The sequence below is a fragment of the Anolis sagrei genome, chromosome 5 (assembly GCF_037176765.1).
Source record: "Anolis sagrei isolate rAnoSag1 chromosome 5, rAnoSag1.mat, whole genome shotgun sequence".
NCBI lineage: Eukaryota > Metazoa > Chordata > Lepidosauria > Squamata > Dactyloidae > Anolis > Anolis sagrei.
In genome coordinates, this window is record NC_090025.1 from 104,366,617 (window position 1) to 104,381,664 (window position 15,048).

The 15,048-nt window shown below is 42.1% G+C and overlaps 1 long non-coding RNA gene across 1 annotated transcript; it reads right to left on the reverse strand.

Moving 5' to 3' along the window:
• Positions 1-2,234: 2,234 nt before the first annotated feature.
• Positions 2,235-2,627, reverse strand: LOC137097182 (uncharacterized). The gene is made up of 3 exons (XR_010910028.1): positions 2,568-2,627; positions 2,398-2,481; positions 2,235-2,308 (listed from the first exon to the last, which is right to left on the reverse strand). It is a non-coding gene; the product is annotated as an uncharacterized lncRNA (long non-coding RNA).
• Between the last annotated feature and the right edge of the window lie 12,421 nt (positions 2,628-15,048).

Consider the following 15,048-nt stretch of genomic DNA (forward strand, 5'->3'; position numbering starts at 1 on the left):
ATGAGGAAGAACTTCCTGACTGTGAGAGCCGTTCAGCAGTGGAACTCTCTGCCCTGCAGTGTGGTGGAAGCTCCTTCTTTGGAGGCTTTTAAACAGAGGCTGGATGACCGTCTGTCGGGGGTGCTTTGAATGCAATTTTCCTGCTTCTTGCCAGGGGGTTGGACTAGATGGCCCATGAGGTCTCTTCCAACTCTATGATTTTTGTATCTATATAGACATGGATATAACAATATTAAGATAGTATTATAGTTGAGTTCTCCAAGGCAAAAAATGTTTCATGTTAGTCAGAATGTTTTCTGTTTTAGTTGTTATTTTATGCAATAAATCCATTGTTTGTTGTTTTTTATGAAAACGTACCTGCAGGCAGGCCTCCCTCAGGAGCAGGAGCAGCAACTATGTTGTGAGTTTGGACTGAGGCCCCTTCTACACTGCCATATAAAATCCACATTATCTACTTTGAACTGGATTATATGACAGTGTCGACTAATATAATCTAGTTAAAAGCAGATAATGTGGATTATCTGCTGTGATAATCTGGATTATATAGCATTGTAGAAGGAGCCTGAGCCACACAATCAATTCCAAGCTTTCCCTTGTAATTGTAAGGCCTTGATCATCAGAGAGCACAAAGGCAACCTTGGAAGATCCTCAGTTTTAATGTGAAACAAGTGAGAAACAATTCATCAAGAAGTCTAAATTATAGTAATTCTTCATAAAATTTTCATCTGTACATATGCCATCCATCCATCTGTTTATCAATGCTCAGAAAAAAGGTAATTCATATTCACACAGATAGAACAATATCCAAAAAATAACTATAGTATATACAACAACATTTTTTTTATGGTCCATAGACCCATCCGTGAACAGTCATTTATAAATTCTCCTATCTTTTTACAACAATAAAAAGCAATAATATAACACAGTATAAAAGGACACCAGTATAAAACATTATAAAAGTACTATATAAAACAAATTGGCAAAAAATCTTGCCTATTAAAATGAAATGACATTGAAATAGGAAGATAAAATTATTTCACCAAAAGCATCCCCATATATTATCCAAATATCCAAATATCATGGACGTCCATGTCTTCTTTTGTCCTCTTCTGGTAAGGCAGTGCTTCTTTTTAGAAATGTATAATCGGTCAGATTCCATTCTTAATCTTTCGCCAAAAGCGTCCACATAAAAGTTACCATATGGCATCTTCATCACCAAATATTGTTTTGGTTAAAGTACTTTAGTCAGAAGAGAAAAGGAAAAAAAGCATATACTTCTTTGCAACCGAGCCTGTCCCCAAAATACTTAACTGTTAAGCCTCAGTCTCTAATTTCAGCAGAGCATTCAAGTGCATATCAAGCACGCCAGCTATCGTATCGCCTGATGGCAAGCGGCATGCACTCGTTAATACTTGCCGATGAAGACGGCCCCTAAATGCTACTTTGCTACAATCTGATTTATCGCACTAAGGAGGAAAGCGCAGTACATGTTTTGAGTACTCAATGAGGCCTTGTGCCAAGGTCCAGAGGGTGCTCCGATACGCATTGCCTAAGTACTGTAATGCACTAAGAGCCCGACCTAGGAGTCAAAGGAGAGAGCCAGCCACTTTGACTTCGGTTTGAGGTCAAAGAAGAAGGAGCCTTCCAAGTCGCTTGGGGGAGAGCTGCTCAGGCTTTCTTCTCCGCAGCTCATATCTTCACAAGAATCCTCACTCTCGCTTCCATCAGAGCATCCAGCCTCAGGAATTGTGGGCAACTCAGGAACACTATAGTAGCTATTTTGAAGATTTTGGGCAGTGCATCTTGAAACAATCCATACTAAAATTTTATGGTCTGGTTTGCAGCAGGCAGGAGAAGAGTAATCTGCTAAACATTTCGAGAATAGTTCTCTCCAATACAGTAAGTCACTGTCACTTATCTTTGAATACTTCTGAACACACAGAACAATCGCAAACAAATGTTTCAGTGGCAAATCCAAAGACGTTTGTCAGACTCCAGAGATCTTCCACCTTTGCATTTTGCAGTCTGGGGCATATGGTGTTTTCATTCTCAGCAGTACACTCAATCAAGCTCAGCCCCTTTTCTCGTGGTTGGTACTTCCATTCCTGTTCCAAGTGGATTTTCAGCTGCTTGAAGAGCCAGCTACTCATCTGGGCTTCAACTCCAATATCCTTCGTCTCTCCTCAGGAGCGAGGCTCTGCCTTGCTGTTCCCTGGCGGAGTTAAGCCTGTTACTTCTCTTTCTGAGGCTGCTGGCTCCAAAGTGCGTCCGTGCGCAGGTCTTCCTTGGATGTCTTGGTGATGGTGCACTGCGAAAGAGAAGAGCAAAGTGACACTTGGGAGACTTCCTCCCCTTCCCCTTGGCAGAGAGACAGTCCTCCTGCCTTTTGCTGCTTACCCAGGATTCAAAGGACTCCTCTTGAAGGGAGTCCTCACTCCTTGCGTCAGGGTCGGGCTGCGGTGCTGATACCCTCCAGAAACGCTGTAAACGAGAGAGAGGAGACTTTGTTCAAGTTCTGATCCTCTCCTCTTCGCAGAAGTACAGTGTTCCTGCCTTTCCCTCCTTACCCAAGTCTCCAAATCCCAGGACTCCTCGGAGGAGGATACTTTTGCTTCATCTGGTTCACTAGAAAAGAAGAGAAAACAGCAAAATGTCAGCAACTGAACCTTGATCAAGGATGTTTTAATTAAATTAAAACAAGTAGACGAGAAGGAGAAAGGGGGATACCTGGCTGGAGCCACTCGATTACTTCTCCTCCTCCGGCAGCACGAGAAACAGTCTTCATAAAACCTCCTGATGTTCTGCAAAGGAGAAAAGAGGACAAGGTCAGAGGGAAGAGGAGGGAGTCGCCTTGCGAGAGCAGCTGTTTTGCGACCAGTGTTGTTTTGGCTTGACAACAGGCAAACACCCAAACATTTCAGGAAAAATGGAAACTCTTCATGGAATTTATAAAGAATCAGAAAAAGATTATTATAATAGGATATGCTGACTAAAAACACTTTTAAGAAACTTATTATTGCTTTTATTTCTATAACTATATATTTTACCCCTTCTCCCCCCCCCCCCCCCCCCCATCCTCTATCACCTAAGAGACTTTGGAAAATAGATATGGGGTTTTTTTTTTATCACTCTTACTATTTTTAGATATTTTTTTAAAAATAGAGATATACAAACTTTGTGTATAGTTCAAAAATGAAGAAATGATAACGAAACATATTAATTGCTTGCATATACAATGCTAACTTACTAACAGGTTAAATTACATGTTTAGATAATTAGGATCTAAAACAAATATTTTGATAATTATGAAAATGACCTTTTAATGGGCAAGAGCTGGGGGTGGAGACTGGAAGGCCATGAGATGATACTCAAAGAAGATATGAGCATTGGCCTTAATAAATAATAATAATAATAATAATAATAATAATAATAATACTTTATACCCCGCCACCATCTCTCCAAGGGAACTCGGGGCAGCTTACATGAGGCCAAGCCCAACAACACATCAGTAAAACAACAAAACAGCAAGCAAATAAAACAGTACAATTAATATAACTCACATATAAGCAATCACACACAAAAATTTAAAACCTTATGGCCTTAATGTTTATTGACCATACTTACTTTGAGTAGGACCCGGAAGGCCATTTTCACCGATGATAGACGAAACAAGAAGAAACAAACCGAGACAGACCGAGTCAGGGAAGCAGAATGTCTCCCTTCCACCTTGACCCTGGCAACGGAATGGGCAGCACTGGATCTGGTTCGGAACTGCGTTCTTAAACGGCTCGGAAATTCCAACTGGTCCAACGGGCAGCAGCCAGGATGCTAACGAGGGCCCATTACAGAGAGAGGTCAACCCTCCTGTTTAAGGAGCTCCACTGGCTGCCGTTCATTTTCCGAGCCCAATTTAAGGTGCAGGTGCTTACCTACAAAGCCCTGAACGGTTTGGGACCACCCTACCTGCGAGACCGCATCACAGTCTACGAACCCACACGCTCACTTCGGTCATCAGGAGAGGCCCTGCTCGTGATCCCGCCCGCCTCGCAGGCGTGTTTGGTGGGGACGCGGGACAGGGCCTTCTCTGTGGTGGCCCCCCACCTCTGGAATGCCCTCCCGAAAGATCTTAGACAGGCCCCTACTTTGGCGGTGTTCAGAAAGAACCTGAAAACCTGGCTGTTCCAAAGTGCCTTCTCAGATTAGGAACCCCACTATCAAGCCCAGAAGCACTTTAGCAGAGTCAAGATCACCCTCAACGCACACTGCACTTATATATTTTTTAATCCCATATCCCTCCGACACTTTCAGCACTTTTAATCCTGTACCCTACTACGGCCGGCTCAGTTTTTAATAATGTTCTGTTGTATTGTTACTGCTATTGTTTTCTGCTTCAACTGTTTTATTTGCTATGTATTGTATTGTTGTATTGTGTTGTTGTATTGTATTGGGCTCTGGCCTGTTGTAAGCCACATCGAATCCTTTTGGAGATGCTAGTGGGGTACAAATAAAGTAATAATAATAATAATAATAATAATAATAATAATAATAAAGCAACGGTGTAAACAAAGGGGCACCAAGCTCCAGGGAAGCAACGACCCCTTTCTGAATCCATACAAATAGGATAGTTGCCCAACAAGATCTGAAACTAGTGATATTTATTTACTGTGGTTATATACCACTTCTCTCACCTCTGGGGAGACTCAAAATGGTGTACATCAAATAATGACAAGATTCAATCCCAACATATATACAAAACCAAGCATAATAACTAAAATGATAACATATAACTATAAATTAAACCAATTAAAATCAAATTAAACATAGAACATAGGAAGGCAGGGAGTTTCAGAAAAACATGATTTCTGTTTTATTGACTATTCTAAATCCTTTGACTGTATGGATCATAATAAATGTTGACAAGTTCTTGGTGGTATGGGCATACCAAATCACCTTATCTCTCTCCTGAGGAATCTTTATAATGACCAAGTAGCAACAGTAAGAACTGACCATGGAACAACGGACTGGTTCAGGATTGGGAAAGGTGTATGGCAGGGTTGTATACTTTCACATAACCTATTCGACTTGTACGCAGAACACATCATGTGATGTGCGGTACTTGACAAATGCAAGGCTGGGGTAAAAATTGCTGGAAAAAACATTAACAACCTTAGATATGCACATGATACCACTTTGATGGCCAAAAGCAAGGAGGCGTTGAGGAGTCTTCTAATCAAGGTGAAAGAAGAAAGCACAAAAGCCTTCAGGAAATAAAGCCTGACTGCTCATTGGAGGGAAGGATATTATAAGCAAAGATGAAGTACTTTGGCCACATCATGAGAAGACAGGAAAGCCTAGAGAAGACAATTATGCTGGGGAAAATGGAAGGAAAAAGGAAGAGGGACAGACCAAGGGCAAGATGGATGGTATCCTTGAAGTGGCTGGCTTGAACCTGAAGGAGCTGGGGGTCATGACGGCTGACAGGGAGCTCTGGCATGGGCTAGTCCATGAGGTCATGAAGAGTTGGAAATGACTGAATGAATAAACAATAACAACATAAACAAACATTTAGACAATTAAAACAGAGAAATGATTTGATAACAAATTAAAAAACAATTAAAAGAAATAAGACTCCAATAAATTATACATGGCCTGCAAAATCAATATCCGAAGATCTCTTGGAAGAAAAAAGTCTGCACCCATTTGTGGAAAATCATTAAAGGGATGCCTGGATCTCTTGTCTGGGAAGGGACTTTCAGAGCCTGAGAACAGCCACTGGGAAGGCCCTCTGCCATGTTCCCACCAAATGGACCCATCTTTTACAAGTACATATTTAGTTATATTATGCAAAAGTGAATGCAATAGTTTAATCTAAAGTTGTCCCTGTTGGGCAGACTAACCATTGTCCAAGGCCACCTTTCACCTATATTTTTGGTCTTGTCGAAGGCTTTCATGGCCGGAATCACTCAGTTCTTGTGGGTTTTTCCGGGCTATATGGCCATGTTCTAGAGGCATTTCTCCTGACGTTTCGCCTGCATCTATGGCAAGCTTCCTCAGAGGTGAGGTCTCAGACCTCACCTCTGAGGAAGCTTGCCATAGATGCAGGCGAAACGTCAGGAGAAATGCCTCTAGAACATGGCCATATAGCCCGAAAAAACCCACAAGACCTGAATTATTGGTCTTGTTTCTGGCTATTCCAATATCAATCCTGGAGTCAAATTTGGCAAACTGGCAAAAACTCAGAGAAAAGTTGGTAAAAGCTTCATATCTCATGGGGAGGTTAAACTCTACCCAATTTAAAACAATTATACAATATCTTTGAATTGGTCCCCAAGATTAAATTCATAATTCAGAGAAGAAAGGTTCAAAAGTCATTTTACGTATTAGAAAGCCTTTAGTACCACTACCATCATCCGTTTTGATTTTCTTTACTAATCACTTTTTTTCAACAACAAAAAAGTGACTATAATCAATTTGGGGATGGGGAAAGAAAGGAAAAGCCAAGATAAATATTCTGCCCCACTAATTTGGTTTTTGAGAGATGACATAGATTTTAGCTCAGGATTGGGCCCTATGAGATACAGAGTGTTTAAGACATTTTTACTACAGAACCAAAGTGCTCCTATCATTTTGTACAAGTCTCTTTTCATTGCCCTCTCCTTAAGATAACGGCGAAGAGCACAGGAACATCTGCTGAGGTCTGTGTTTATACACACACACACATATACATATTTATTTATTTATTTATTTGGGATAAAAGGGAAAGGGGGGTATTTTATTTATACATGTAAAGTGGGAGAACAATAATATGAAGAAAAAGTAGGAAAAAAGAGGTTTAAAAAACAGAAAAAGAAGAAGAAAAGGCATATTTAAAAAGAGCTGCTGACTTCCATCTAATCCTTTGCGGTTTTAAGTTTATTCCTTCAATAGTATTCTATATTGAAAGTAAAAAAGAAAAGTTCTTGACTTTAACGTAAATTAAATCTGCTTTTCTGATGTTTCCATTTAATAACATTTCTTTTAGTGATTCTTTTATTTTCTCATTATTATTTTTTTTTTGTATTCCTTTATCTGTGACCAGTTGGTCTGTCTGATCGGGTTTCCTGAGTTTTTCTTTAATAAAAACGTTAATTTTTCCATATTTTTAACTCCCTTATTTTATTTATCCACTGGTCTATATCCAGTATTTCCTTCTGTTCTCAGTGTTTTGCATAAATAATCCTAGCGGCTGTCGTCACATACACAAATAAAATGTCTTCATTCGAATCTAGTATTAAATCTGAATCAGTTATTCCTAGTAAATAGTATTCTGGCTTCCTTGGGAATTTTTTCCTTGAGGATCTGTTAACATTCTCCATGTATTGATTTCCAATATTTTTGGGATTCTTAACAAGTCCACCACATATGAAAGAAATTACTGTCTTGGTCATTACATTTCCAGAAGTTCTTTTGTATATTTTTATACATTAAACTTAATATATAAGTTGTAATGTACCACAATATATAAGTTGTAATGTACCACACTCCAGCAAAGGATCGCCGCCTTGTCGGGGCGCTGGAGCTTGAGCACCTCAATGATGTCATGAGCGAAACCGTGAAGGGACACCCAAGACGGGACGGTTGTGGCAGAGAGGTCAGACCAAGCGTGATCCCTGGGGAAGGCAATGGCAAACCACTCCAGTATCCTTGCCAAGAAAACTAAATGGACCAGTACAACCAGAGATATGTCGGTATGCCATTGGAAGATGGGACTCCCAGGTCGGAAGATGGCCAAAATGCTACTGGGGAGGAGCAGAGGATAAGTTCAACTAGCCCCAGATGTGATGACGCAGCTAGCTCAAAGCCGAAAGGAAGGCTAGCGGCCGACGGTACTGGAGGTGAACGACGAATCCGATGCTCTAAAGATCAACACACCATAGGAACCTGGAATGTAAGATCTATGAGCCAGGGCAAATTGAATGTTGTTATTGGTGAGATGTCAAGACTAAAGATAGACATTCTGGGGGTCAGCGAACTGAAATGGACTGGAATGGGCCACTTCACATCAGAAGACCACCAGATCTACTACTGCGGACAAGAGGAACATCGAAGAAATGGAGTAGCCTTCATAATTAATAAGAAATTCGCTAAAGCGGTGCTTGGATACAACCCAAAAAATGACAGAATGATCTCAATTCGAGTGCAAGGAAAGCCTTTCAACATTACAGTGATCCAAATATACGCCCCAACCACAACTGCTGAAGAAGCAGAAGTAGATCAGTTCTATGAGGATCTGCAGGACCTACTGGATAATACACCAAAAAGAGACATTATTTTCATTACAGGAGACTGGAATGCCAAGGTGGGAAGTCAAATGACAACAGGGATCACAGGCAAGCATGGTCTGGGAGAACAAAATGAAGCGGGACGCAGGCTGATAGAATTTTGCCAGGAAAACTCGCTGTGTATAACGAATACTCTCTTCCAACAACCTAAAAGGCGGCTTTACACATGGACCTCACCAGACGGTCAACACCGAAATCAGATTGACTACATCCTTTGCAGCCAAAGGTGGCGGACATCCATCCAGTCGGTGAAAACAAGACCTGGGGCTGACTGTAGCTCAGATCACGAACTTCTTATTGCCCAATTTAGAATAAAACTAAAGAGATCAGGGAAAATACACAGACCAGTTAGATATGATCTCACTAACATTCCTAGCAAATATACAGTGGAAGTGAAGAACAGATTTGAAGGACTAGATTTAGTAAACAGAGTCCCAGAAGAACTATGGACAGAAGTCCGAGACATTGTTCAGGAGGCGGCAACAAAGTACGTCCCAAAGAAAAAGAAAACCAAGAAGGCAAAATGGTTGTCTGCTGAGACACTGGAAGTAGCCCAAGAAAGGAGGAAAGCAAAAGGAAACAGGGATAAGGGGAGATATGCCCAGTTAAATGCGCAATTCCAGAGGTTAGCCAGAAGAGATAAGGAACTATTTTTAAATAAGCAATGCATGGAAGTGGAAGAAGACAACAGAATAGGAAGGACAAGAGACCTCTTCCAGAAAATTAGAAACATTGGAGGTAAATTTCAGGCAAAAATTGGTATGATAAGAAACAAAGATGGCAGGGACCTAACAGAAGCTGAAGAGATCAAGAGAAGGTGGCGAGACTATACAGAAGATCTGTATAGGAAGGATAATAATATTGAGGATAGTTTTGACGGTGTGGTGAATGAATTAGAACCAGACATCCTGAGGAGTGAGGTTGAATGGGCCTTAAGAAGCATTGCTAACAACAAGGCAGCAGGAGACGACGGGATCCCAGCTGAACTGTTTAAAATCTTAAAAGATGATGCTGTCAAGGTGATGCATGCCATTTGCCAGCAAATATGGAAAACACAAGAATGGCCATCAGACTGGAAAAAATCAACTTATATCCCCATACCAAAAAAGGGAAATGCGAAAGACTGCTCCAACTTCCGTACAGTGGCCCTTATTTCTCATGCCAGTAAGGTAATGCTCAAGATCCTGCAAGGAAGACTCCAGCAATACATGGAGCGAGAGTTGCCAGATGTTCAAGCTGGGTTTAGAAAAGGTAGAGGAACGAGAGACCAAATTGCCAATATCCGCTGGATAATGGAGAAAGGCAGGGAGTTTCAGAAAAACATCTACTTCTGCTTCATTGACTATTCTAAAGCCTTTGACTGTGTGGATCATAATAAATTGTGGCAAGTTCTTGGTGGGATGGGCATCCCAAGCCACCTTGTCTCTCTCCTGAGGAATCTGTACAAGGACCAAGTAGCAACAGTAAGAACTGACCACGGAACAACAGACTGGTTCAAGATTGGGAAAGGCGTACGGCAAGGCTGCATCCTCTCACCCAACCTTTTTAACTTGTATGCAGAACACATCATGCGATGTGCGGGGCTGGATGAATGCAAAGCTGGGGTGAAAATTGCTGGAAGAAACATTAACAACCTCAGATATGCAGATGACACCACTCTGATGGCCGAAAGCGAGGAGGAGTTGAGGAGCCTTTTAATCAAGGTGAAAGAAGAAAGCGCAAAAGCCGGGTTGCAGCTAAACGTCAAAAAAACCAAGATTATGGCAACAAGAATGATTGACAACTGGAAAATAGAGGGAGAAACCGTGGAGGCCGTGAGCAAAGATTACTGCAGATGCAGACTGTGGCCAGGAAATCAGAAGACGCTTACTTCTTGGGAGGAGAGCAATGTCCAGTCTCGATAAAATAGTAAAGAGTAGAGACATCAGACTGGCAACAAAGATCCGCCTAGTCAAAGCCATGGTCTTTCCTGTAGTAACCTACGGATGTGAGAGCTGGACCTTAGGGAAGGCTGAGCGAAGGAAGATCGATGCTTTTGAGCTGTGGTGTTGGAGGAAAGTTCTGAGAGTGCCTTGGAGTGCGAGAAGATCCAACCAGTCCATCCTCCAGGAAATAAAGCCTGACTGCTCACTGGAGGGAAAGATACTAGAGACAAAGTTGAAGTACTTTGGCCACATCATGAGGAGACAGGAAAGCCTAGAGAAGACAATTATGCTGGGGAAAGTGGAAGGCAAAAGGAAGAGGGGCCGACCAAGGGCAAGATGGATGGATGGCATCCTTGAAGTGACTGGACTGACCTTGAGGGAGCTGGGGGTGATAACGGCCGACAGGGAGCTCTGGCGTGGGCTGGTCCATGAGGTCACGAAGAGTCGGAGACGACTGAACGAATGAACAACAACAATGTACCACAGGTGCAATATTTTCAACCAATTTTCTTTTAAATCTGCGACATATGTGTAATTTAGTTTTTTCTTCCAAGTAAGTTCCCAGTCGGCTAGTGGTATCGGCTGAGGTCTGTGTTTCCCTGTGTGTTCCTACAGCTTTTACACATAGAAAATGTAACTACTCAAGGAAAGAATCAAATCACCTTGTAACCAAGGACCATTTGAACCACTGTCCTTTGTTTTAAATCTTTGACGACAATCTGCGAGGACTACACTAATCTTTATTTGCACGCACACTGAACGTTGGTTGGAGGCCCTGTGAACTTTGAAAATCCCTTGTGAACTTCAGTAAATTATTCCTCTCTTTTTTATCAAGAAGCACTCGTATTGCTTGTTCTAGAAGTGGGTGCCCTGATCAAAGTTTAGTTAACTTTCAAAGCTGGTTCATCGCATCTACATTTACATGAAAGTGCCAGGAGAGATCATCTGGATGCATGGGGCAAGGTGCTATCATTACACTAATGACACCCAACTATATTTCTCTATGCCTTCAAAAAGACTTTTAGCTAAGGAAATGTAAGCCCAGGTAGATGTGATGGTCAGGCATTCTTAGTACCAGCTTTGACTGAAATGCCAGTTGTGCCTCTTCCAAGAATTGCAGAACCTTAAAATGGTGGTGCACATGTTGTAATGTGCTTTAAATCGGGCTTCCTCTGTACCAAGCTTGGAAATTCCAATTAGTTCAAAACAAATCAGCAAGACTATTCATAGGAACATCTCGGAGTGATTCCATTGGTTGCCTGTCTCTTCTGGCAAGCCAACCCAGTCTGTTTTAACTATGGCCATGACCTCATATTGTGTTTTAAACCTCCACTGGCTGCCAGTTTGCTACTGGACCCAATTCAAAGTGCTGGCTTTAGCCTATAAAGCCCTAAACGGTTCTGGCCCAGCCTACCTATCCGAACGCATCTCTTCCTACGAACCCTCCAGGAAGTTAAGATCATCTGAGGAGGCCCTGCTGTCGGTCCCGGCTGCTTCGCAAGCACACTTGGCGGGGACGAGAGACAGGGCCTTCTCTGTGGTGGCCCCTCAGCTGTGGAACTCCCTGCCTAGGGATATTAGATCAGCCCCCTCCCTCCTGAGAGTGAGGCATTCGGAACCCCGGAATAGTCATGCTTGAGATGGAGAATGACCCAGGAATGGCCAAGACGATGAAACGGATGAGGATTGGAATGAGAGGATATAGCTCTTTTTAAATTGTTATTGCACTTTTTTGTCTAAATGCACTTAATTGTTTTTGCTTTTGTATTGTATTGTATTGTATTGATGGCATCTAATTGTGCCGATATGTAGACTGCCCTGAGTCGCCTGCGGGCTGATATGGGCGGGATATAAGTGATGTAAATAAATAAATAAATAAATAAATTTTAACTTTTATGTCATATATTTTAAAATGTATAAGTTTTAAAATATGCTTTCAGGGTTGCAATTTAAATATGTTTTAATATGTGATTTTATAGATTTATTTAACTATGTTGTGTATTGCCTCGGGCCGAATGAAGAGATGGGCAATAAATAAAATATTGTTTTTATTCGCAATCTATGTGTCCACTGGATTATTTACAGCAGGTCTAATATTTTCAATGTGGCCTTATCTGTAATACAACAAACGCAGGCAGCCAGATCAGCCCAAACCTGCTTTCCTGGAATGGGTACTGGTGCATACTGGTAGGCGATGATTGGGTGGTCTTCTGGCCATCTTCCTCAGAAATGGTGCTGGAGAAGGTCTGAGTGGGCAAAGCATTGAGATGTGGGCTACAGATTAGAAAAGGTGTGGGATTGCCTAAGAAACACAGCCAGAACAGCTCCATGGGATGGTTGTGCTCAGGCATGTAGTCGGGGGGGGGGGGGGGGGCTTGAGGGGCTTCAGCCCCCCCCCCCCCCCCAAATTCATGGTGGTTCGCAAAAAGGCCTTACTGGTGCATTATTTAAACTGTTATGTTTATTCATATCATGATCTGAGCACCATACTCAATATATCCCATATGCATGGGGGTATTGGGGTAATGATACAAAAGGTTTGCTAGGGTAGACCCTCTTTCACTCAGACTCAGCGCCCCCCCCCCGAAGCTCAGCCCCCCCCTCCGAAACCCCCACTGAAAAAAACTCACCACCCCCCCCCCAAATTGAAATCCTGGCTACAGGCCTGGTTGTGCTAGTTGTAAGAGGGTCAGCTGCTCACTCAAGAAGAGGCCAGTTACACATCTGCTTCCGTAAACAGAATTAAAATCTCGCCCAGCTTGGACTCATTTAACTTTGGAGACCATTGGAAGAGTCAGAGTCAATTCATGGAAAAAACATCCAAAACAATGGAATATTTGGGTCACTTCTATAGCTGTGCCTGGTTTCCCCCAGCCTTCGACTGCCACTTTGCAAGCCTTGCAGGGTCCAACTTTCACCCTCTCCCCAAGTTTTGCCTCTGCTTGCTGCAGAAGAGACTTTCCAAACATTGGATGTTTCCACCCCTTTGACACCAGGTTTGATGGCTGTGAATGTCATGGGTGATGACGAACTTTTGGATATTGTGCTGAATGAGAGAGACACATAGCCTTCTTGGTGAAGCAACCTCCCTACCAGACCTCAGCCCCATCAAGGGTGCCCCCCACTTCAAAATCAACCTTTTGGGGTCAAGACAAGAAAGCCATTATAACACTCTAACCCTTAAGATGCTACAACTCAAGGTTCAGGCTCTCTAGGATGAATTTGAGTGAGGCTAGAAGGGAAATGCTGTTGAGTTTTTAAAAAATCACCACTAGAAAAAAACCTTTGAGAAACCTCCAAGATGAAGAATGGAAGCTGAATTTTCCTCCTTTTTTCCTCTCCCTCTTCCTTTTTATTTTTATTTTATTTTATTTTTCTTTCACCCTGGTTCCCTACACTATCCTATTCTGTATCATTTTCCCTCTTATTTAACTATTTATTTTATTCATTTATGAAAAATTACAATAATTTTTTTTAAAAAAAAAAACTCTAGGAGAAACAAAGGAAAGGGTGCCCTAAATGTGTGTGTTTCTATTCATCAGAAATGGGAGCGTGAGGAAAGCTGCCTTGTTGAATGTAGGCATGTACATTACAGTTGCTGACTCTGCTTGACTTAGGAGACTCCTGAACTTCATCAGTCTTTCTTCGTACTTTGAAAGAAAGATGGGTGTCTTCATTTCTCTGGTTCTCTTTTATCATGTGTGTATGTACTTAACAAACAGAGACACTTGGAGAGTTTTTTTTAAAGGGGAGACATTTCTTCTTTACCGGGGAATTTGCATTTTCTTTTTCTTCTCTCTCTTTTTTTCTTTGATATTGAATTGTTGGGTTTGTTTGGGGGGGGGGGGGTTGTAGTTTTTGTTGCTTTTTCTTTCTTTTTGTGTGAGAAGAGATGCCTTGTACCTGGAGACGGTGCTGACTTCCATCTGATAACATCCATTCTAACCCTATTCTTCAGACATGTAGGAATACATAACCAAAGCACTCCTAATAGATGATCGCCCAGCTTCTGTTTCTTTTCTTAAACTTTTTACTAAGTTTCAGCAAAAAACATAAATCATCAAGAAGCACAAAGAAAAAAGACAGACTTAAAGGTTGTTCACTCCTCAATAGGACATCCTTGCTAATATGTAGATATGCCTTGCCCAAAGCAGTTGCTCTACTCCGAACTCAAGAATGGAAAACAGAATGTTGGTTGACAGGAAAAGAAATTTAAAGATGGGCTCAAAGCCAACCTTAAAAACTCTGGCATAGACACTGAGAACTGGGAAGCCCTGGCCCTTGACCGCTCCAGCTGGAGGTCAGCTGTGACCAGCAGTGCTGCAGAATTTGAGGAGGCACAGATGGAGGGTGAAAGGAAGAAGCGTGTCAAGAGGAAGGCGCGTCAAGCCACCCCCGACCAAGACTGCCTTCCACCAGGAAACCAATGCCCTCACTGCGGAAGAAGATGCAGAGCAAGAATAGGGCTCCACAGCCACATACAAACCCACAAGAATATTGGAAGACAATCATCCTCGGAAAACGAGGGATCGCCTAAGCATGCCTTGCCTTCTCTTATCTTTTCTTCTCCAAGCGAATCATACCCAGCTACTTAAAATGCTTCACGTATGAATTAATTGAGAAGACAATGATGCTGGGGAAAATCGAAGGAAAAAGGAAGAGGGACCGACCAAGGGCAAGATGGATGGATGGCATCCTTGAAGTGACTGGATTGACCTTGAAGGAGCTGGGGGTGGTGACGACCGACAGAGAGCTCTGGCGTGGACTGGTCCATGAAGTCACGAAGAGTCCGAAATGACTGA